The sequence below is a fragment of the Schistocerca americana genome, chromosome X (genome assembly GCF_021461395.2).
Source record: "Schistocerca americana isolate TAMUIC-IGC-003095 chromosome X, iqSchAmer2.1, whole genome shotgun sequence".
NCBI classification, from domain to species: domain Eukaryota; kingdom Metazoa; phylum Arthropoda; class Insecta; order Orthoptera; family Acrididae; genus Schistocerca; species Schistocerca americana.
The window spans coordinates 980,907,247-980,933,682 of NC_060130.1; positions in this window are offsets into that span (position 1 = coordinate 980,907,247).

Sequence of the window (26,436 nt, forward strand, 5' to 3'; positions counted from 1 at the left end):
GTAATCACATGTCAGTTCTAGTATAATATATTTGTCCAATGAATACCGACCGGTGTATCATCTGCATTTCTTCTTGGTGTAGCAATTTTAATGACCAGTAGTGTATCTTCAACTGCATCACCATATCGGTCACCGAGTTAGCCTTAGGCTTGCTTAGCAATTTTACCTAACACCAGAATTTTCTCAGTTTTTCGGCCAGATCTTTTGCTGAAGTTCAAAAAATGGCTCTGAGCACTATGGGACTTAACTTCTGAAGTCATCAGTCCCCTAGAACTTAGAACTACTTAAACCTAACTAACCTAAGGACATCACACACATCCATGCCCGAGGCAGGATTCGAACCCGCGACCGTAGCGGTCGCGCGGTTCCAGACTGTAGCGCCTAGAACCACTCGGCCACACCGGCCGGCTATTGCTGAAGAGTGAGGGTGGTAATTGTAGTATGCTTCGAACATTGATCTTTTCACAGACGCACTTACCTATATTAACCTTTGCCTGCCGTCATTATCGCGTTCTGTTTTGAACCGAGAGTGCAACAGCCTTTGCTTCCCCACTCCAAATAGCGTCTTCTGTTTCTTATGAATAAGCTTTCTACTAAGGAAGAGGCCATTTAGTTCCTGATCAGAGAAGAGTTTTGATAAGTGTTGGGAAGAACCTTCGATTCACTGTGGTACTATTGCTCAAATTTCTTCTTCATGAACGAAACGGTATTGTCTTTCTCCGCAAAGACAAAGAATTCCTCGAAACCTTTGTACCGTAAACGCTTGTTAATTGGTTTTTTATTTATTACATACGATCACAGAACAATTACTATATAGCATACCAAAAAATACATTAAGACAATCTTCCAAACGGCCAAGTGTGTGCCAAGTGTGGCATTATCTTGCCTAGGTTCCTAATGTGGCTCTACTTTCCGGCAGCGTGGCGCATGTGGACCTTCTTGTGGAGGAAATGTTTATCAGCCGGTGCGGATAGCGGGGGCTTGTTTGTGTGAGGTCGCTGCATCAACAGCAGTGATTGTGCGCCGTCTGAGATGAACAGATCTGAGCTGTTGGAATCTGTTACAGTGTGTAAATGTGCCTTCTGTGTCAGACACCCTGAGAATATCTGGCACATGTGTATGTGGCTAGCTGAGCTAGTGAGCATTCTCTTCTGAACAGTATTGTAATCTGCTTCTTGTTAAATCGGCATCACCCGACACCTATCTGTGAACAGTGTGTCGCTAGTGTGTGTTTAGAACTGATGGCAGTGAGTTGGCTGCCCACAGCGTGTTGTGTTTGCTGCATATGACAGATCTCGTACTGCTTGTGTGCGATTGAGTGGACAGTCGGTTGGCTAAATACTTTTTTACAATGTTATTAATTATGCTGAAAGACTGGTCGTGGGGACAAGAAGTACCATATGTTTGTAATAGAATAGGAAAAGGTTGTGTCCTGTTTCTAATACGGAACTGTTTCAGGCTAGTCTATGGTTTACTGAAGCGCCAAAGAAACGTATAGGCATGAGTATTCAAATACAGAACAGACAGAATACGGCGCTGCGGTCGATAATGCCTATATAATATAACAAGTGTCTGGAGCAGTTGTTAGATCGGTTACTGCTGCTGTAATGGCAGATTATCAAGATTTAAGTGAGTTTGAAAGTGGGGTTATAGGCGGCACACGAGCGATTGGACACAGCATCACTGAGGTAGCGATGAAGTTGGGATTTTCCTGTACGACCATTTCATGGGTGTACCTTGAATATCAGGAATCCGGTAAAACATGAAATCTCCGACATCGCTGCGGCCGGAAAAAGATTCTGCAAGAATGGGACCAACGACGATTGAAGAGAATCGTTCAGCGTGACAAAGGGCAACCCTTCCGCAAATTGCTACAGATGTTAATGCAGCGCTATCAGCAAATGTCTGCGTGCGAACCATTCAACGAAACATCATGGATATCGGTTTCCGGGTCAGAAGGCACACTCGTGTACCCTTGATGACTGCAAGACACAAAGTTTTATGCCTCCCCTGGGCCCGTCAACACCGACATTGGACTGTTGATGACTGGGAACATGTTGCCTGGTCGGAAGAGGATCGTTTTAAATTGTATCGAGCGGATGGACGTGTACGGGTGTGGAGACAACCTCATCAATCCATGGACCCTGCATGTCAGCAGGGGACTGTTCAACCTTGTGGAGGCTCTGTAATGGTGTGGGGCGTGTGCAGTTGGAGTGATGTGGGACCCCTGATACGTCTAGATACGACTCTGACAGGCGACACGTACGTAAGCATCCGACGGATCACCTGCATCCATTTACGTCCATTGTGCATTCCAAAGGACTTGGGCAATTCTGCAAGACCATGCGACACCCCACACATCCAGAAGTGCTACAGAGTGGCTCCAGGAACACTCTTTTGAGTTTAAGCACTTCCACTGGCCACCAAACTCCCCAGACATGAACATCATTCAGCATATCTGAGATACCTTGCAACGTGCTGTTCAGAAAAGATCTCCACTCCCACGTACTCTTACGGTTTTATGGACAGCCCTGCAGGACTCATGGTGTCAGTTTCCTCCTATTTCAAACATTAGCAAAGTCCATGCCACGTCGTGTTGGCGGCCTCGGTGCGTGTTCGCGTGGGCCCTACACGATATTAGGCAGCTGTATCAGTTTCTTTGACTCTTCGTGTATTTCTTTGTATTTGTATGTGCTGAGGTGGACTGATGTTCAGGTATGAAGACACATGTTTATGGGTGGACGCAACAGCAGAAGCCATAGACTGCACAAGGGTAGCTATGTTTGTCTTGCTGCTTCTACACTGCACAAAAGAATTAAGGGTTAGTTTCTGAAACCCCGTCATTTTCACCAATTTCGACACCAATGTTTGAAATCTTATCGTGATCCAAAGCAGTAAAGGATGTTTATGGCTTTTCAGGACTCCTGTTTTGCGCCCACATGTGGCGTGTTCATAGGTGACTGCAGCATTGATACATGTGCATGTATAACAACTGATGATCACTCTGAGATCCCTCAGTTCTGCAACATTCTCAGTGCCACGTGTTAACCTTTGATGAACACATTAAAACTATAGCTACACAGAGACAACTGTTGACTGATTACTAGGCACATCAGACAACCCCTCGACGCTGTTCAGCTGAGTGGCACTACGCTGCTACTCTATCACCTGCTTGCAGGGATGCAGAATCTGAGTGGTGACAAAGGGGTTGGCTGCTCGTCAGCCCCTAGGAATGAGTCAAGATTTGTCTCTGTACAGGTACATTTTTAAAATGATCATCAAAGGTGCACAGGTACCACCGAAGGTGTTGCCAAACTGTGGAGATCTTAGAGGGCTCATTTGTCACTTTATTTTAGGATTTATTAAGCAACACTCCACCGTGATTATGCCACAGGAGGGCGTCAAAACAGAGGGTTGAAAAAGCATATAAGTATCTATTGCCGTTTTGGATAACGCTCAAATTCCGAAATTTCGTCGGCTGGTTCTGAACGGTCCTAGTGGTTTCACCTCACGTACCAGAGCAAAAGATGACTGGGTGTTGTGTGATGTCCTTAGGTTAGTTAGGTTTAAGTAGTTCTAAGTTCTAGGGGACTGATGACCGTAGATGTTAAGTCCCATAGTGCTCAGAGCCATTTGAACCAGAGCAAAACGTGTGGTAATACTGTCGTCCATGAGGGTCAGATTATGTTCAATGGAGCTGCAGTCCCACGATGTTCTTAGAGGAGGGTTAAATTGTCCAGAGGCTGTCACCATTGGCAACAGTTGTCACGAACGTCGTTCTGTTGCACATTATACTGTAAACTGCCGGTTTCGACTGTGAAATGTCCATAAATGAACGCCTCAAGGGAAGCGGTGGTTTCATTGCCGGCCTTTATACTACCTCTTATGCCTTTTCTTGCCAATTATAAGCAGCATTACGCCTGAATTATTTGCCTCAGTCGCCCTTAATAAACCTACGTTATTTCAACGCTACGCTTTGCGGTTCTGATCTCCATCATAGAGGTGTCAATGTGGGTAAGAGCAGGTTTGACGACCTTCCCGTTGTGTGGCGCTTCCACGTCGGCGTTGGGTAGAAATGTGATGAAGTTTTGTGCCAGTGCGAAATAATCACCCATCTTACACCTCACATGAACAGCTGAGCTCTGGCCTTTTTCTCACATGTTTCGACACCTTGTTATCGGAAGTGTCACTGAGTCTGAGAGGGACGTCCCAGGACGCCACGCTTTTGGACCATTACAGACGGAGGTTGTAGGCACCTTTGGGCCAAATTTCAAACAACTGCGTCGCAATGGTGGAAAATGAGAGTGTTTCAATAAAGTGACCCTCTAATCCTTTTAAGCTTCGTATCGGTTCTGCGTGGCTGAGTAATGCTGGGTGTTTGAACTTAGAAATTTTTACTCTCTTGTTTCTTCACTAATTTGCTGCGTAACATTCTGCTTCTCTTTAATAAAGTTCGTCTGTTTCTATCTGTTTGGTTAACTATCTTACATACACTCCTGGAAATTGAAACAAGAACACCGTGAATTCATTGTCCCAGGAAGGGGAAACTTTATTGACACATTCCTGGGGTCAGATACATCACATGATCACACTGACAGATCCACAGGCACATAGACACAGGCAACAGAGCATGCACAATGTCGGCACTAGTACAGTGTATATCCACCTTTCGCAGCAATGCAGGCTGCTATTCTCCCATGGAGACGATCGTAGAGATGCTGGATGTAGTCCTGTGGAACGGCTTGCCATGCCATTTCCACCTGGCGCCTCAGTTGGACCAGCGTTCGTGCTGGACGTGCAGACCGCGTGAGACGACGCTTCATCCAGTCCCAAACATGCTCAATGGGGGACAGATCCGGAGATCTTGCTGGCCAGGGTAGTTGACTTACGCCTTCTAGAGCACGTTGGGTGGCACGGGATACATGCGGACGTGCATTGTCCTGTTGGAACAGCAAGTTCCCTTGCCGGTCTAGGAATGGTAGAACGATGGGTTCGATGACGGTTTGGATGTACCGTGCACTATTCAGTGTCCCCTCGACGATCACCAGTGGTGTACGGCCAGTGTAGGAGATCGCTCCCCACACCATGATGCCGGGTGTTGGCCCTGTGTGCCTCGGTCGTATGCAGTCCTGATTGTGGCGCTCACCTGCACGGCGCCAAACACGCATACGACCATCATTGGCACCAAGGCAGAAGCGACTCTCATCGCTGAAGACGACACGTCTCCATTCGTCCCTCCATTCACGCCTGTCGCGACACCACTGGAGGCGGGCTGCACGATGTTGGGGCGTGAGCGGAAGACGGCCTAACGGTGTGCGGGACCGTAGCCCAGCTTCATGGAGACGGTTGCGAATGGTCCTCGCCGATACCCCAGGAGCAACAGTGTCCCTAATTTGCTGGGACGTGGCGGTGTGGTCCCCTACGGCACTGCGTAGGATCCTACGGTCTTGGCGTGCATCCGTGCGTCGCTGCGGTCCGGTCCCAGGTCGACGGGCACGTGCACCTTCCGCCGACCACTGGCGACAACATCGATGTACTGTGGAGACCTCACGCCCCACGTGTTGAGCAATTCGACGGTACGTCCACCCGGCCTCCCGCATGCCCACTATACGCCCTCGCTCAAAGTCCGTCAACTTCACATACGGTTCACGTCCACGCTGTCGCGGCATGCTACCAGTGTTAAAGACTGCGATGGAGCTCCGTATGCCACGGCAAACTGGCTGACACTGACGGCGGCGGTGCACAAATGCTGCGCAGCTAGCGCCATTCGACGGCCAACACCGCGGTTCCTGGTGTGTCCGCTGTGCCGTGCGCGTGATCATTGCTTGTACAGCCCTCTCGCAGTGTCCGGAGCAAGTATGGTGGGTCTGACACACCGGTGTCAATGTGTTCTTTTTTCCATTTCCAGGAGTGTATTTACAGCTACTTTGAATCTTTTGCTGGTTTAAGCTCGAAGAAAATTTTATCCTACCTCCAAACATTATTTTTCTACCTTGCTTCTTTCTATACTCTAAAATCTCTTACTAGTGCGAATCTGTTCCAAAGGAATAGCTTCCCAGCGTCTGCATATTGCCAACGAAGACAGGATGGGCGTAACGTATAAAAACACCGCACACGACTCACAGCACAGCTCTTCACAACAAAACAGCGAGGTAATACCACGTGCAAACTATGAGTTTCTTAAATCAGTAGATCTGAAACATCACAATGACGTCGTTCGATGTAACTAACCTGTTAGAATATGACGAGTGTATTATACGTCAGGAATACTTCTCGCATAAACCGTATGCTTCAACCACATTTAACAAGAACAGTTGAATTAGGATTGTCATTCAAGACTAAGACGCTTTAACCTTTCTATGCAAGAGTTTCATATTACTTGATGGGTCATTTACGACAAGGGATTGTACTGCTAGAGTGGTATCAAACCTTACACGTAATGCTTTAGCGTTCCTGTTTCTTGAGATATGAAATGAACTTAATGGGATCGAGATTGACCACACACATAATGAAGTCGTAGCATCAACTCATAAAATATATGTCTCTGCTTCTAACTCGGATCTGAGTGATTTAGAAAATGCTGGATAGTTCATAGACGGTCCAGTGGAAGCATACAGGGGATTTACTGAATGTATACCTCTAAAACTTCGAGGACATGCAGCTAATTGTTATGAATGCTAAACAGGAACTTATTCTGGTGTGGAGTGCAACGAATAAAAACTCGTATATCCAAGGAGCTCAAGAGGAGAACGAGATCACCATCAATAAAATAGTACTGAAAATGTTACACATCACTGTATTAGATGAGCAGTGTTTGAAGCTTTTAAAAATTCTGTATGGCGGTGTATTTCTACCATTGATTTTCCGTTCATGGCAGCTTTTCAAGTCAAGTACCTAGTGCTGCTTACTGCAAGTAGACAAACGCCGGCTATTAAAACATCTGTTCGATTGGAGATCTCCAGATTCATCATACTTGCGTTTCAAACGAACAGAAAAAGGGAATATAGCAAATCATTCCACCAAATTTCCCCATTGCAGGTTAATGATGCCAAAGTCTACCTGAACTGCAAATTCTACCCATATGATAATTTACACCTGCAATGGGATGAAAATGTATACAGCCTAGCATTTGACACGTGTGAGGTTCTGTGCTTCTTATTATGAAGAGGAAAGATGTCTAGTAAACCCAAGGAAATTCAATGAACTGGCACCATTTATCGTAATAGACTGCTCAAAATAGAATCTGGTCTGACGATGCACTTCCTTACGCCATAACGCCCATCCCAACACGACAAAATAAGAATTTCGCGATATTTTCTCAACTTTTCCGTCGTCTTTCCGAAAATTGCATTATTCATCAGTTTATAAAAGTCTTTTACGAAATTATTTTTCGTCTTTTACGAAATCATTTTTCGCGGATGCTCTCTTTCCGGCATTTAAATGAACATACTCTTTTAACCAGAGTGACTGAACTTCAGTTACTTCCATCCCTAAATTGAGTCATTCTTGCAGGTTTCTGTAATGCATGATGTATCTAAGCTTGTTCCTCAGCGTTGTCATCAACTACGGGATGGTCCCACCCCGTGGAACTAGTTGCTCTGGACTTAGCAGCAACTCCTTTTGCGTGTCATGCAAACCATTAGGGTATGTGAAGTCTGCCTCCACAACATACTCTACTCCAGAATCAGCCGCCACACTATGGATAGTTTCACCTAAACCGGCGTATTCAGGTTCAGATAGCCATTAAAACTCCCCAATCGGTAGCGACTGCTGCATGGCATGCCCGTACAAGTTATTCACATCTCGATACATCAGGTATCTTGAATCGTTGGATGCGTTTAACCATTCACCCATATGTGTGTTATTCGCCTTGGCATGTATATGCACACATTGGCAAAGTACTGCACGGATCCCTCTCTCAAAGAAAAGAAGCATATCAGCATCGGTCAAAAGATCGATGTTGACTTTGATTTTCTTGAGCGTGGCATCCCAAGACAACCCTGGTGCTGTGTAATAGAAGACATGGTGTAGAGAATATGTGATCATGCATACACTCTAAAATTTCTCGAAAGCATTCGCTAGAAAATGCACATCTGTATACATATAAACTCTTGAATTTTCTCTAAAATTTGGGACATTAAACTCCTGCCAAACATTCAAAGCATGCTAATGCCCCACATCCAATATGGCAGCTCCTAATGCCCCACATCCAATATGGCAGCTCCTGTAAGGTTACTGAAGAATGCAGCTATTTTGGGTAGTCTGGTTTCGTTGAGTTTCGCCATTCGATCCTGATACACATACGTGGATACTCCCTTCCTTGTCACAAGTTGAAACTTTGCGTTATCGAGATGTGCGTGTCCTCCTGAGGCAGTGTTTCAACACGTTTCTGGAGTGGTGCCTCCATAAAGTACTACAATTCCAGGATGCGGGGCGCAGTTCTAGGGGTCATTCCATTGGCGAATGAGATATAATTTTAATTTTTTTAATTGTGGTAAGGCCTTATGGGACCAAACTGCTGAGGTCATCGGTCCCTAAGTCTACACACTACTTAATCTAACTTAAACTAACTTACGCTATGGACAACACACGCATCCATGCCCGGGGGAGGACTCGAGCCTCCAACGGAGGAAGCCGCACGGACCATGACAAGACCTCAGACCGCGCGGCTACCCCGCGTGACGATTGAGATACACTGCTCGACGCTATTGAGCAGGACACTGGTCTGATCGTTCTCCGAACCGAATTTAGCCCATACTCAACGAAAAAGTGAGCATTATATCCTCTTAGATTCTGGAGAAGGGTGGGTATGTGTCGTGGTAATTGATACTTCAGGTTGCCTGTGTTATGGGCCGCATCACAGAAATTACGCGAAGCGAAATGTAGTGTGAGGAGGGTTATGCGACAGGCGTTCAATGAATTCGAAAGTAAAGTTCTATGTACTGACTTGGCAGAAAATCCTAAGAAATTTTGGTCTTATGTCAAAGCGGTAGGTGGATCAAAACAAAATGTCCAGACACTCTGTGACCAAAACGGTACTGAAACAGAGGATGACAGAGTAAAGGCCGAAATATTAAATGTCTTTTTCCAAAGGTGTTTCACAGAGGAAGACTGCACTGTAGTTCCTTCTCTAGATTTTCGCACAGATGACAAAATGGTAGATATCGAAACAGACGACAGAGGGATAGAGAAACAATTAAAATCGCTCAAAAGAGGAAAGGCCGCTGGACCTGATGGGATACCAGTTCGATTTTACACAGAGTACGCAAAGGAACTTGCCCCTCTTCTTGCAGCGGTGTACCGCAGGTCTCTAGACGAGCGTAGCGTTCCAAAGGATTGGAAAAGGGCACAGGTCATCCCCGTTTTCAAGAAAGGACGTCGAACAGATATGCAGAACTATAGACCTATATCTCTAACGTCGATCACTTGTAGAATTTTGGAACACGTATTATGTTCGAGTATAATGACTTTTCTGGAGACTAGAAATCTACTCTGTAGGAATCAGCATGGGTTTCGAAAAAGACGGTCGTGTGAAACCCAGCTCGCGCTATTCGTCCACGAGACTCAGAGAGCCATAGACACGGGTTCACAGGTAGATGCCGTATTTCTTGACTTCCGCAAGGCGTTCGATACAGTTCCCCACAGTCGTTTAATGAACAAAGTAAGAGCATATGGACTATCACACCAATTGTGTGATTGGATTGAAGAGTCCCTAGATAACAGAACGCAGCATGTCATTCTCAATGGAGAGAAGTCTTCCGAAGTAAGAGTGATTTCAGGTGTGCCGCAGGGGAGTGTCATAGGACCGTTGCTATTCACAATATACATAAATGACCTAGTGGATGACATCGGAAGTTCACTGAGGCTTTTTTCAGACGATGCTGTGGTGTATCGAGAGGTTGTAACAATGGAAAATTGTACTGAAATGCAGGAGGATCTGCAGCGAATTGACGCATGGTGCAGGGAATGGCAATTCAACCTCAATGTAGACAAGTGTAATGTGCTGCGAATACATAGAAAGATAGATCCCTTATCATTTAGTTACAAAATAGCAGGTCAGCAACTGGAAGCAGTTAATTCCATAAATTATCTGGGAGTACGCATTAGGAGTTATTTAAAATGGAATGATCATATAAAGTTGATCGTCGGCAAAGCAGATGCCAGACTGAGATTCATTGGAAGAATCCTAAGAAAATGCAATCTGAAAACAAAGGAAGTAGGTTACAGTACGCTTGTTCGCCCACTGCTTGAATACTGCTCAGCAGTGTGGGATCCGTACCAGATAGGGTTGATAGAAGAGATAGAGAAGATCCAACGGAGAGCAGCACGCTTCGTTACAGGATCATTTAGTAATCGCGAAAGCGTTACGGAGATGATAGATAAACTCCAGTGGAAGACTCTGCAGGAGAGACGCTCAGTAGCTCGGTACAGGCTTTTGTTAAAGTTTCGAGAACATACCTTCACCGAAGAGTCAAGCAGTATATTGCTCCCTCCTACGTATATCTCGCGAAGAGACCATGAGGATAAAATCTGAGAGATTAGAGCCCACACAGAAGCATACCGACAATCCTTCTTTCCATGAACAATACGAGACTGGAATAGAGGGGAGAACCGATAGAGGTACTCAGGGTACCCTCCGCCACACATCGTCAGGTGGCTTGCGGAGTATGGATGTAGATGTAGATGTAGATGTAGAACTTCCGCCGGCCGAAGTGGCCAAACGGTTCTAGGCGCTTCAGTCTGGACCCGCGCGACCGCTACGGTCGCAGGTTCGAATCCTGCCTCGGGCATGGATGTGGGTGTCGTCCTTAGGTTAGTTAGGTTTAAGTAGTTCTAAGTTCTAGGGTACTGATGACCTCAGATGTTAAATCCCATAGTGCTCAGAGCCATTTGAACCATTTTTTGAACAGAACTCCCTCATTAGATGACAATGCTTTCTACGGGGAGTTTACGTTTTCGAATCTAACGACTATCCATAGATATGACAGACAGGCACCTTATCGCAAAAATCATTATTCTCCTTTGACTTGGTCATGGGAATGTTGGAGCTGCAAAGCTTACCAACCTCCCATGAAAGTTTCTCGAGCTCAGTGAGCAGCCAAATCGCACGATTATCCCCAACGTATGATTTTTTTATGGCTAAGACTTGAGTCATTTGTACACGCTATCTGGTACACTACCACATATGGAACGAGTTTTCTTGTGAATGCTGTATGGGAGGCTGTAGGGCCACCTTCACTGCCTCTTGGTGGTAAGCGTTCTTAAACCTTAAGGATCTGTTTTCCTCAATAGGCATTATAACAAGTACCAGTTTCCTGATAGAACAATCAACTTGATGCTTTACTAAAAACTCGCTTGTGTAATAGGCACTCAGACACCTTAAGCAAATATTCTGTTTATGCCCATGTTCACTCAGTTGGGAGGAGGGGAGGGAGATATGCCCCTGATGCAGCAGTAATGATAATTCTCTTTCTGCTTATTTTATTCAGGGTGGGTCGCAGCTGACCGTCCTCAGTCAGAGCAACTGAGCTGGGGTGATGCAGGCCAATGAGAAGTTTCAGCAGCAGCACCTGCCCCTGCTCAAGATGGTTGAGTGGTCATGTGAGTCAGAGATGCTGAGCTTCTGCATCAGACCAATGCGAGCAACCAGCCAGTGGTGAGACAGGTTGGCGAGATGGCTGTTGTTGTGGTAGAGATGGTGTCCCAAAAACTGGTGCTAATGTCTCCCAGCATCTCATCATCATGCAAGCACCAGTCTAGATCCCCTATGGAAGCTGTAGCAACAACAACAACAACATGAAGACAAATTGGAAACTTTTTCCTAAATGAGACTATACTACGAAATCTCATTTGATAAACACATATTCTTGCATGAGTGTTGCGATAGATTTATCTGGGGTGGTGTAACACACACCCCCAACCTCCTTGAAATAGCCTACAGCAGCAAGATCATATCAGTACACAAAATACGAGGGTCACTCCAAAAGAAATGCACACTATCTTTTTTAAAATTCATCTTTTATTCTACATGTTTGAAAGTTTTACAGTGTGTAGATACATCCTTTAGTAATAATATTTTCATTTCTCCACATAATTTCCATCCCTCTCAACTGCCTTACGCCATCTTGGAACCAGTGACTGTATACCCGCACGGTAAAATTCTGGCCCAACCTGTTGGAGCCACTATTTGGCAGTGTGCACAACGGAGTCATCATCTTCAAACCTTGTTCCATGAAGAGAGTCTTTCAGTTTCCCAAATAGATGATAGTCACATGGAGCCAGGTCAGGACTGTAAGGTGGGTGTTTCGGTGTTGTCCATCCGAGTGTTATGATCGCTTCCATAGTTTTTTGACTGACATGTGGCCGTGCATTGTCGTGCAACAGCAAAACATCCTGATTTTGCCGATGTGGTCGGACACTAATCAGTCGAGCTTGAAGTTTCTTCAGTGTCGTCACATATGCATCAGAATTCATGGTCGTTCCACTTGGCATGATGTCCACAAGCAAGTGTCCTTCGAAATCGAAAAACACCGTAGCCATAACTTTTCCAGCAGAAGGTCTGGTTTTGAATTTGTTTTTCTTGGGTGAATTTGCATGATGCCACTCCATTGATTGCCTCTTCGTCTCTGGTGAAAAATGATGGAGCCATGATTCATCACCTGACACAATTCTTCCAAGAACTTCATCTCCACCATTCTCATACTGCTCCAAAAGTTCGCTGCATACTGTTTTTCTTGTTTCTTTGTGAGCCAGTGTCAACATCCTGGGAACCCACCTGGCACAAACCTTTTTTAACGCCAACACTTTCAGTATTCTGCAAACACTTCCTTCCCCTATCCCAACGTAGCGACACAATTCGTTCACTGTGATGCGTCTGTCAGCAGCCACCAATTCGTTAACTCTCTGCACATTGTCTGGAGTGTGTGCAGTACGAGGCCTGCCATTACGAGGACAATCCTCAATATTGACGTGCCCGCTTTCTTCACGTAACCTGCTTGCCTACCGACTAACTGTACTGCGATCGATAGCATCTCCATACACCTTTTTCAACCTGTTGTGGATGTGTCCCACTGTCTCGTTTTCACAGCACAGCAATTTTATGACAGCACGTTGTTTCTGACGAACGTCAAGTGTAGCAGCCATCTTGAAGACATGCTGTGACGGCGCCACTCACGGGAACAGGATGAACTAAGTTTGAAAACAAGCGGGAAGGATGTATCTACACACTGTAAAACTTTCACACATGCAGAATGAAAACTGTATTTTTACAAAAATAGTGTGCATTTCTTTTGGAGTGACCCTTGCACAACACAACGCAAATGTTTGTTAACAAGAATATGTGCTTACATGGTGGAATTTTTATTGGAGACTTCTCAGACTCTTTGATCTGCTTGCCTACAAGCTCCAGCAACCAGTCAATCTCATCGATATCGCACACTGTAGCAAGAAAAAAGAACATTACAAAATTTGAACACCAAATTATATACTTACACGGCTGATATGCTGATGGAATCGCAGCTGGAGGCAGTTCCAATATCTCAGGGTGCTGCATAACCAAATCAACCGACCCTTTTACAGTCTCCAGGTTCTGAATTAAATCTTCCTGAATTTGATGAATGAATGCTGTAAGAAAACTCTCTGCTTACTACCAAATCCGAATATAAACTACGAAAATATGCTATGAAATCTGAACATAAACTAAAAAAATATACTACGAAATCTGACCAGAAACTACGAAAATATATTACGACCCTCCTGCCAAAGGGTTCGAGTCTTCCCCCCAGGCATGGATGTGAGTGTTGTCCTTAGCGTTAAGTTAGCTTAAGTAGTGTGTAAGTCTAGGGACCGATGACCTCAGCAGTTTGGTCCCATAGGAATTCACACATATTTGAACATATGTACATATATTACGAAATCTTATCACACATACACATGCACATGTACAGACACACACACACACACACACACACACACACACACACACACACTCACACAAACAAAAAAACATGGTGTGAAGAGATAAGATAGCAAACTATCACTGAAATGTAGGAAGAGTTGCTTCCCTACCAATCTACAAGTGTATTGCTGCTTACGAACTTGTACACAGACACACAGGTACACGGTTTTAACAAAAAATTCTGAATTGTTGAGGACGAAAATATGTGCTTACGTGGCTATTCTTCTTCATCCAGCCTCAGCTATTTGACGCTGGCACTGCTGATGGATGAGGAATGCTTCATGGCAATCACAGAGAGGCAGACAATCACAGCTACAGACTAAGGAAGAATGGAGATGACTGTGGAGTGGGTAGGGTTTGTATTCCCTCAGTCCCCTTCCCCTATTTTGGTGACAGCTAATACCATTGCAGGAGCTCTGACCAGCAAGTTGGAGTCAGTCCGCTAGTCTACCTGTCTCAACATGTTGGGCTCAGAACCTTCGTCCTGCCGATGTGCAGGTGTTACCATTGTCTTTAACAGGCTTCTACTGGGTGGTCTGCTTCTTAGAAGGAACCAGTAGATCACTAGCGAGATAAAATGACATGTTTCAGGCAAAACTGCAAGTTCCTACAGAGTAAGAAAGTGCCTACTTCTTCTCCTGCGTTTGTCAGGACTCCTTTGTGAGGGGGAAACATCCCATTCCTGGAAGGAGTCAGTATCGTCTCTGACAGTGAAATATTTTGATCTATTTTTGACAAAGCTGTGGTTACAGTTTTCCTGGTGGGAGGTCTGGAAACGTTTGTGAGCAAACCCGTTCTTAGAAGGAGCCGCTAGATCACTATCACCTCTGACAGGGAGATAAACTGCAAAGTATCCAATAACTGCCTAGTTTCTCTCCTGGGATGGTACAGACCCCTTTGCAAGAGGATTCGTCCCCATCCTGGAAGGAGCCAGTATCACCTCTGACATGAAATATTTTGTTCTCTTTCAGACAAAGCTATGGGTTCCTGTTTCCCTGATATACTCGAAAACATATCCGGGAATGACGCTGGTGAGCCATGTATTGTTAAGGTACTCATGTCGTTCTGGGAGATGTGCTTGTTTCCAACGAGGAGAACAGACAGGCTCCAGGTTGGTCGTTAAGAGATGTGAGGCATTTGCTGAATAATTTCTAACAGGCAGTTCAAATGGTTCAAATGGTTCTGAGCACTATGGGACTTAACATCGGAGGTCATCAGTCCCCTAGAACTTAGAACTACTTAAATCTAACTAACCTAAGGACATCACACACATCCATGCCCGAGGCAGGATTCGAACCTGCGACCGTAGCAGTCGCGCGGTTCCGAGATGAAGCGCCTAGAACCGCTCGGCTGCCCGGCCGGCTAACAGGCAGTTGTCCGCAGCAGCGGTGGCGAGGAATGCAAACACACACACACACACACACACACACACACACACACACACACAAGCCAGGAAAATGCAGGCTGTCCAGGGCGTAAGCAAATAACAAGACAAAGGCTCGAGCAACTATTGCATTACAGACTGCAGCAGACCAACACAACAGCGTCGTGCTAGTTCAAATAGTGGTCGTGAGAGAATGCCACAGGTTATATGCCTGTTGGCACAGCGCCGTCAGTTGAACGACAGATGCGGCGACGGCAGAAGCGTGGGGCACCAGCAGTAGGGGCGCGTGTTTTATTTAGATTTGTGGGCAGCCGCTGATTCGTGTATTGCATTAGAGGGATTGTACGAACAATATTTAACTGCTGTTTTTTCACAATAGGATAATTTACGAGTGGTGAGCGGTTTTCCTTTTCTTTTTTCAAATATGCTGTTCTACATGTGTAGACCAGTTTATGGTTTTGTTTCACTATCGTTTCTTAGCCCTGTGAAATGAGGACAATTTTCATTGGTGCTTTTTATCACGATATCCAGTTTTGTTGTGTGACCATTTCATCGATGTTTTTCGATGTGTGCGTTTTATACCTGTATAGACAAAGTTCTTATATCTGTAGCAAGTAATATGTGATTAGAACAGGTTTTTCTGTCAAAGTTTTTCTATGTGCGGTTCGAAGTTTTTCGCAATATGTGGTGAGTGATAAAGCTGTTTTCTATGTGTAGGCGAGATTTTGGTTTCGTTTCAGTTATCGATTTTTGAGCGTTTTCTTATATGTAGACGATTGTATTTTCATAAACGCGTTTTTCTATCATCCCACGTGTTGTGGATTGGCAAGAGAGCCAACCCATAAGAAAGGAAGCCGAAAGGCACGCGTTTTAGCTCATGCAGGCTGGCGTGAGGTCTGAAACAGGACAAGGTAATTAGAACTTAGAAAAAAGGAGGTAACTGGTAGAATACTTAACTTTAATCCATTAATGTTGAACGTAGCTCTTGTCTGTACATTATTTGCAATATCAATAGCAACTGAACATGGCGCCTTGCTAGGTCGTAGCAAATGACGTAGCTGAAGGCTATGCTAACTATCGTCTCGGCAAATGAGAGCGTAATTTGTCAGTGAACCATCGCTAGCAAAGTCGGCTGTACAACTTGGGCGAGTGCTAGGAAGTCTCTCTAGACCTGACGTGTGGCGGCGCTCGGTCTGCAATCACTGATAGTGGCGACACGCGGGTCCGACGTATACTAACGGACCGCGGCCGATTTAAAGGCTACCACCTAGCAAGTGTGGTGTCTGGCGGTGACACCACATTCCTCCCCCGCAAATCGGCGGACGGTTGTGGCATAAGGCTTCCGCCCGCCGTGGGGAGGACCCCATGTTGACGTATGCGACGAGGTGGGGAGCCTAACAACATGCGGTGTATGCGCCCGTAAAGAGACAGGAGGGGCCGAAGGGTTGACCTCCATCGGGCCGGGGCACCCGACGGGCGAAGACGACATATGGTCCGGAGCGGGCAAGAGTTCCACGGCGGAGGACAACTGGTCACGGGAAGCGATCGGCGGCGCGTGACCCAGGGAGGCGCCCGGCGGTTGCAGCGACGCGTCCACTGCGGGCGTCGCCGGCGGGAGAACAGGCGGCGGCGGCGGCGCGTCGCTATGGGGCAAAATGGAAGGCAGCGTCGGTAACACCTGGGGCTGAGGCGAGCCAGTAGATGGGTCCCCAGGGCGCTGACCGGACGGCCCCGTCGCTGAAAGCAGACGGGGAGCGGCAGATCCCGTGCGACGACAGAGGCGCAGCTGGTTAAGATGCCGGCGTACCTCACCAGAGGCCCCCAAAACCAGATACATAGCGCGGCCGAGGCAGTGAAGAATGCGCCCTGCAAGCCAACGCCGTGAACCTCGATAGTGGCGGTAGTAGACAACGTCGCCTGGGGCAAAAGCAGGTATCTGCCGCTGCACAGCAACCTGATGCGGCGGATGTAGCAAAGACATCAAGGTTCGATGAGGGCGACCGTGGAGCAACTCAGCTGGCGAGCGACCATCTCGGGGTTGAGAGCGGTACGAGGACAAAAAGAGCAATAACGCGTCCTCCCGAGAATGCGACTCTTTTAACTTCAACATCTGTGACTTGAAAGTCCGGACCAATCGTTCAGCGGCACCGTTTGGCTGAGGCGAAAACGGCGCGGATGTCAGATGTTGAATACCATTGGCCTTGCAGAATGACTGAAATTCTGCGGACATGAATTGTGGGCCATTGTCGGAAACAATAGTCTGCGGAAGACCTTCAATGCAAAAGATAGCAGATAACGCTTGGATGGTGGCAGATGACGTCGTGAAAGACATCCGGACAACAAAAGGAAAATTGCTGAATGAATCTACCACAACCAACCATCGAGCATTCCGGAATGGACCAGCAAAATCGATGTGTAAGCGTTGCCAAGGGGAAGTGGCTTTTGCCCATGCAAAGAATTTCCGCGGTGGTGCGGATTGTTGTTCGGCACACGCCATGCAAGAAGAGCACATATGCGTAATCGCAGCATCGATTCCGAACCAAGTACAGTGCTGACGAGCAAGTTGTTTCGTTCTCACTATACCCCAATGTCCTTGGTGGAGAAGCCGTAAGATAGAGGACTGTAACGAACGTGGGACCACGACCCTGGACTGATCATTATCAGAACGCAACAGCAAAACACTACGTCGTACAAAAAGTCTCTCCTTGTGAGCAAAAAATCGGCGAACCAACGGATCCCCGATCCGTGACTTTGACAAGGGCCAATGCGTAGCAACAAAACGCAGAACGGTAGCAAGGACAGGGTCGGCAGCTGTGGCTGTAGCTACACGACGAAAATCAATCGGAAACGATTCGACCACGTCATCGGTTTCCGAATCAATGAACATGCAAGCAAGTTCGGAGGAATCGAATGCTCTATCCTCAGCAACAGGCAAACGGGACAACGCATCGGCGTTTCTGTGCTTAGCAGTGGACCGATACAAGATATCGTAGCGGTACTGCGAGAGGAAAATAGACCAGCGAATGAATTTCTGCGCTGTACGTGGAGGTACAGGCTTGGTCGGATGAAAAAGCTATGTCAAAGGTTTGTGGTCTGTGATGATGGTAAAGTGACGACCATACAAGAAATCATGAAACTTTGTAACACCAAATACGAGAGCCAATGCTTCGTTCTCGATCTGTGAATAATGTCTTTGCGCAGACGAGAGCAATTTGGACGCAAAGGCAATAGGGCGATCGTGCGAACCATCTTTGTGCGCAAGCACAGCACCGATCCCGAAATCCGATGCATCCACCATCAACAAAAGGGGCTTCCGGGGATCGAATGGCGTAAGGCAAGTATTGGAAAGCAACGCCGATTTCAACTGACGAAAGGCGCGTTCGCGTTCCGTCGTACAGACGAACGGAACACCTTTACGGCGTAAGCGATGAAGCGAAGCTGAAATGGAAGAGGCGTGGCGCACATAGCGATGATAATAAGTAATTTTTCCCGGCACACTCTGTAGCTGCTTCAAATTCTGCGGCGAAGGCAAGTCTTGTATGGCACGGAGGTGCTGGGGACTGGGATGTATGCCTTGGGCATTGAGTACATGTCCCAGGTAGGGTAAGTCACGAGCAAAAAACACACATTTGTCCTTCCGCAAGCGAAGACCATTGTGTCGCAAGACCTGAAATAATGTTCTGAGATTGGCTAAATGTTCTTCTTCCGTCTTTCCGGAGATCACAATATCGTCCAGATAGTTTGCTGCAGTAGGGACCGACGCACAAACAGTTTGTAGATATTGCTAAAACAATGCAGGGGCAGATGCACACCCGAATGGCAGTCGTTTGAATCGATACAAACCAAGATGCGTGTTAACCACCAAAACGCGCTGGGATTCTTCGTCCACCGGAATTTGCAAGTACGCATCTGCTAGGTCCAACTTCGAAAAATATTTACACGGGCACAGTTTGTCAAAAAGATCTTCCGGGCGAGGTAAAGGAAAAGTGGCAGTCACTAGTTGTGGATTCACTGTTGCCTTGAAGTCCACACAAAGTCTCAATTTTCCGGAAGGTTTTGGCAAAATTACTAAGGGTGATGCCCATAGAGAAAGCCTGCACACGTTCAATCACACCTTGTGATTCCAAATCGTGTAATGTTTTTGCGACCTCATCACGCAATGTGTGGGGAACATTGCGCGCTCTGAAAAATTTCGGTTGCACTTTGACTTTCAGTTCCAAATGTGCTTTATAGTTCTTAGCACAACCAAGGCCCGGTGCAAAAATGTCTGCAAATTCTTCACATAGACGAGAAACACTGTCTGAAGGCACAGCCTGCTTCACTGATAGGACCTGATTTACTATAGACAAGTTAAACAACTGAAATAAATCGAAACCAAACAAGTTCACTGCAGAAGAAGAACGAAGGACGTAAAATGACACAAGTTTTGTTTGTCCTTTGTATGTTGCAAGAAGGCTGCACTGTCCTAACACAGGGATCGATTGTCCTGAATAACTACTTAACTTAACATTTGCGGCACACAACGGAGGTGTGCCCAGCTGTTTGTACGTGTCGTGATTGATCAGTGAAACTGCAGCTCCGGTATCGAGCTGGAATGGTATCACTTTGCCGCTAATGTCCAAATCTACAAAAAGTTTACTGTCCTGCTGACGACAAGAGCGACTGTCTCGTGCAACGTGAACTGACTCTGGTACAAAATCACTTGCGACTTGACGGGAGTTCCGGCGATGTCGACGCATACTTTTTGTGGGACGAACACAGTCACTGTTAGAGAGAGTGGCACTGGGCGGAGTGGAATGAACTACATGAATTTCCATGGGCGCAGTTTCAAAAATGGTTCAAATGGCTCTGAGCACTATGGGACTCAACTGCTGTGGTCATAAGTCCCCTAGAACTTAGAACTACTTAAACCTAACTAACCTAAGAACAGCACACAACACCCAGCCATCACGAGGCAGAGGATATCCCTGACCCCGCCGGGAATCGAACCCGGGAACCCGGGCGTGGGAAACGAGAACGCTACCGCACGGCCACGAGATGCGGGCGCGCAGTTTCACGAGCCTGAGTATCCTTGGTTCGATTTCGGCGCGAAGCAAAGGGCCTGGAATGGTTGTGAGCTTCCGAGCGGAGCTTTTTCTGGCAAACACTTTGAACATGTCCTTTTTTATTACAGAAAAAGCAAATGGCTTGGCGTGACAGGCAATTCTCACGCGAATGTCTAGTAGCACACCGCGGGCATGATTTCACTGCATTTGCTTGCCTGCGCGGCACACGTGGCTGAGAGCCTGGTGGCAGCTGCGCAGACGGGCGCGAGGGCTGTTTACTGTTCCGTGCAGTGCGCCCGGCAGGCCGGTTAATGTGACACACGGCTGGTGAAGTTTCAAATGATTCCTGAGCAAAGTCAAGTGTGTCCTGTCAATCCAATATGTCAATCACTTGTTGAAGGGAGGGATTGACTAGTTTCAAAATCTGTTCCCTTATACGAAAATCAGAAACGTTCTGTGCAATTGCATCACGTACCATAGTATCTGAATAAGGGAGTCCACATTCACAGTCAAAAGCACAACCCCTAGTAAGGCCTTGCAAGGTTGCAACCCACTCCCTATTAGTCTGACCTGCCGTACGTTTTGTACGAAAGAACGTATACCGTTTGGCAACTACATTGACTGATTCTTTGAAATATGCATCTAATGCAGACAAAATTTCTTCGTAGGACAGAGTTGCTACGTCGCAGCGGGGAAATAATTTGACTATCACACGGTACGTGGTCACTCCAACGGAAGATAATAAGAAAGGCTGCCGCTCGTTACCCTGAATTCTGTAGACGGTGAGATGGAATCCAAATTGGCGTGACCACTCCGTCCAGCTTTCCAGTGCAGCATCAAAAGGTCGAAAAGTTAGTGCAACTGCGTGTTGTGGCTGCGTGAGTGGTGGAGCAGCGGCTGCCGCATCGTTTTGCATTGCACGTTGACCCTGGACAGGGCATCCAGTAAGGCCTGTGTCTGCTGATTCTGTAAGCGATAAAATTCGGACAGTACATCTGGAGATGGTGGCGAAGCCATTACACAAGTAAATCAGGGCAGTATAGTTACGAACGCGGTGTGGCCTCCTAGCCAAATGTTGTGGATTGGCAAGAGAGCCAACCCATAAGAAAGGAAGCCGAAAGGCACGCGTTTTAGCTCATGCAGGCTGGTGTGAGGTCTGGAACAGGACAAGGTAATTAGAACTTAGAAAAAAGGAGGTAACTGGTAGAATACTTAACTTTAATCCATTAATGTTGGACGTAGCTCTTGTCTGTACATTATTTACAATATCAATAGCAACTGAACATGGCGCCTTGCTAGGTCGTAGCAAATGACGTAGCTGAAGGCTATGCTAACTATCGTCTCGGCAAATGAGAGCATAATTTGTCGGTGAACCATCGCTAGCAAAGTCGGCTGTACAACTGGGGCGAGTGCTAGGAAGTCTCTCTAGACCTGACGTGTGGCAGCACTCGGTCTGCAATCACTGATAGTGGCGACACGTGGGTCCGACGTATACTAACGGACTGCGGCCGATTTAAAGGCTACCACCTAGCAAGTGTGGTGTCTGGCAGTGACACCACACCACCAATTTTAAACAGGCATGTTCATTTGAATTTGAAGCAGCAAGGCTGTAGGATAATTGCTAGTTCAGTTTCTCTGCTAAAATTTATGAAATTCTTCTAGCAGTATAATATACATATAAACAAATGAACCCTATTCCCAAGACAGTACCTTATGTCCTTCCTCTACAGCGGCTCAGCACAGACTGAGCCTTTTTCCTGCCAATTCACAAGTGGGAGAGGAGTAGGGAAGTGGGGGTGGGGGAGGAAGTGTGGAAGGGCGAGGAGTACAGGGGGTGACATCATCAGTGCAACATTGCCACATTTACCCCCCCCCCTCCCCCCCACGAAGAACCACCATCTGAAACAAATTGGGCAACAATACAGCTCACTTCAGCTTTGTTCCACTACTTCCATAATGGTGTGGGCTGTACTTACATGGAATAGACTGGGTTCTCTGTCCCATCTGAACCGATCATAGACTGTAAATGGTTATGTTTGGCTACTTGGAAACCATGTCCCCAAACAATGATGGCATTTTTAAAGATGACAATATGCTATGTCACTGAGCTTTAATTGTTCACAATTGGTTTGAAGAACATTCTGGACAATTCGAGTGAATTATTGGGCCACCCAGTTCATCTAATATGAATCCCATCAAACATTTATGGGACCTAATCAGGAGGCCAGTTCGTGTACAAAATCCTGCACTGGCAACACTGGATAGCTGTAGAGAGAGCATGGCTCAATATTTGTACAGGAGACTTCCAACGACTTGTTGAGTCCATGCAAAGTCGAATTGCTGCACTACACCGGGAAAAAGCATATCTGACACGGTATTAGGAGGTATCTTATGACTTCTGAAACCTCAATGATATTAGGAGGCACCCATGACTTTTGACACCTTGGTGTAATAGTCTGCAGTTGACTGGCATGAATAGAACTGTTGTGATGGTTGACGTCTTGTGGCGTAGTAGTTGTCTAAACTCGTTTTCTTTCTCTGTAGTACATCTACATGACTTATTTGTAATTCACAGTTAAGTGATTGGCAGTGAGTTCATCGAACCACTTTCAGACTACTTCTATACTTTACGACACTCGAATGGCACGTAAAAAAAAAGATACATTTCAGTCTTTTCGTGCCAGGGTACAACGTGCACACGTCGTTCACAGTGAAAACACAGCGGAATATTGCCCTCTGTGCTCCAAATGTCAGTTCATCTGGAGGGCGCTAAACTTCATAACGTTGTTGGTTGTTCCTATGTTGGTCGGACGTTGAGTTGTTTGTCCGCAGCTCGTGGTCGTGCGGTAGCGTTCTCGCTTCCCACGCCCGGGTTCGATTCCCGGCGGGGTCAGGGATTTTCTCTGCCTCGTGATGACTGGGTGTTGTGTGCTGTCCTTAGGTTAGTTAGGTTTAAGTAGTTCTAAGTTCTAGGGGACTGATGACCATAGATGTTAAGTCCCATAGTGCTCAGAGCCATTTTTGAACCGTTGAGTTGTTTGACGGCTGTAGCATAATGCCGAGTTGGCCGAGTCCATTCTCCCTGCCACAGTCTAATCATGCCGGAGACTGGTGCTAAATGTCAATATACCTCTTCTTCAACATTCTCTATTACCTCCTGACGTAGCGGGTCGACATTCATGACTGCTATTTCTTACTTACTCCGTTCGACAGTTCTGACTGCCACACACTACTGTAATTCTTCTCTTACTAGTTGGCATATGTGATAAACGAGTGGTTTTCCACAAGTGACAAGGGGCCTCATTCGGTACTAGGTCATAATTTTTCAGCCCGACACTGTTTCTGTTGTATTTCCTTGATGCGCTGGCAGCAGTTAATGAATTCCTCGGTTGTTGTAACATCCTCTACCAGGATATCTTGGTACGAGTCCTCTGCGACTCCTTCCATCAAGCGTGAGATTTTGTTGGCTTCAGCCATATTCGTACTCAGAATGTGGCATAGGGCCAAAATATTTTGTATGTAAGACTGTGTGGTTCTGCATGACGATGTTCCTGTTCTTCAACTGTTCTTCCGTTAAGCACACTTGATTTTCATTGTCACCAATCGTTTTCTTCAGTTCGGCTTGGAATTTGACGCAGCTAACGAGCTTCTCTTCGTTGTTCTGGAACCCTTGCTGGACTGTACCGTCCAAGTAGAAGTACACATTTGGCAAACATAAGTCATCCCACCTGCTGTACGCGGATACTCAGTCGAATCGTTTCACCCATTTCATCGGATTCTGACCAGCGTCTCCAAGAAACACTGATGAATGCCCGATGTGAAGCTGACCTGTTGTTGTTTTAGAATCCATTGATTTCCTCAATATATGGACCTTGGAAATGATGCACTTGGCCGGCCGCGGTGGTCTCGCGGTTCTAGGCGCGCAGTCCGGAACCGTGCGACTGCTGCGGTCGCAGGTTCGAATCCTGCCTCGGGCATGGATGTGTGTGATGTCCTTAGGTTAGTTAGGTTTAAGTAGTTCTAAGTTCTAGGGGACTGATGACCACAGCAGTTGAGTCCCATAGTGCTCAGACCCATTTGAACCATTTGAATGATGCACTTCATGCATTCCAGTTCCTGTCTATGAAGGTGATGGCTTTTCCGTTGATCTAATTGGAGTTATGGTGAGGTAGATATTTTGAAGAACTTGTCGCCTCCACCGAATAATGTCATGTCGTTACCACAATTTAGTTCAAATCCGTAAGTGGGGTCATCAATGAAGAGCAACACTTAGTGCTGAAAGCTTGTTTATTATGAACATCAGTGTGCAAATAGTAGAAAACTTAACTTCTCGATGGAGTGTGCCGTTATTTACACAAATTTCCAGGAGATACAAACAATACAAATTTTGATAACCTACGAGAAATGATAGACTCTAAACAACCCGCAGCATGCCAGCTGGCGCCACTACTCAACATGGCATGCAGCACAGCTCGCTGCAGTATTGTGTCAATGAAAGAGAAATTTTCAGATCTCAGCTGCATACGGGCACTGAATTAAATGCAACGGCGATATACACTACTGGCCATTAAAATTGCTACACCACGAAGATGACGTTCTACAGGCGCGAAATTTAACCGACAGGAAGAAGATGCTGTGATATGCAAATGATTAGTTTTTCAGAGCATTCACACAAGGTTGGCGCCGGTGGCGACACCTACAACGTGCTGACATAAGGAAAGTTTCCAACCGATTTCTCATACACAAACAGCAGTTGACCGGCGTTGCCTGGTGAAACGTTGTTGTGATGCCTCGTGTAAGCCGGAGAAATGTATACCATCACGTTTCCGACTTTGATAAAGGTCGGATTGTAGCCTATGGCGAGTGCGGTTTATCGTATCGCGACATTGCTGCTCGCGTTGGTCGAGGTCCAATCATTGTTAGCAGAATATGGAATCGGTGGGTTCAGGATACCCTCCTGAACCCATACGGAACGCCGTGCTGGATCCCAACGGCCTCGTATCACTAGCAGTCGAGATGACAGCCATCTTATCCGCATGGCTGTAACGGATCGTGCAGCCACGTCTCGATCCCTGAGTCAACAGATGGGGACGTTTGCAAGACAACAACCATCTGCACGAACAGTTCGACGACGTTTGCAGCAGCATGGACTATCAGCTCGGAGAGCATGGCTGCGGTTGCCCTTGACACTACATCACAGACAGGAGCGCCTGCGATGGTGTACTAAACGACGAACTTGGGTGCACGAATGGCAAAACGTCATTTTTTCGGATGAATCCACGTTCTGTTTACAGCACCATCATGGTCGCATCCGTATTTGACGACATAGCGTTGAACGCACATTGGAAGCGTGTATTCGTCATCGTCATCACCCGGCGTGATGGTATGGGGTGCCATTGGTTACACGTCTGGGTCACCTGTTGTTCGCATTGACGGCACTTTGAACAGTGGACGTTACATTTCAGGTGTGTTACGACCCGTGGCTCTACCCTTCATTCGATCCCTGCGAAACCCTACATTTCAGCAGGATAATACACGCCCGCATGTTGCAGGTCCTGTACGGGCCTTTCTGGATACAGAAAATGTTCGACTGCTGCCCTGACCAGCACATTCTCCAGATCTCTCACCAATTGAAAACGCCTGGTCAATGGTGGCCGAGCAACTGGCTCGTCACAATACGCAGGTCACTGCTCTTGATGAACTGTGGTATCGTGTTGAAGCTGCATGGGCAGCTGTACCTGTACACGCCATCCAAGCTCTGTTTGTCTCAATGCCCAGGCGTATCAAAGCCGTTATTACGACCAGAGGTGGTTGTTCTGGGTACTGATTTCTCAGGATATAAGCACCCAAATTGAGTGAAAATGTAATCACATGTCAGTTCTAGTATAATATATTTGTCCAATGAATACCAGTTTATCATCTGCATTTCTTCTTGGTGTAGCAATTTTAATGGACAGTAGTGTATGATGATTTGTACCGGACCAGGACTCGATATGGAATGCTCCGTTTCACTAGAATGGCTGTTTTAACCGCCTCGATCATCCGAGCAC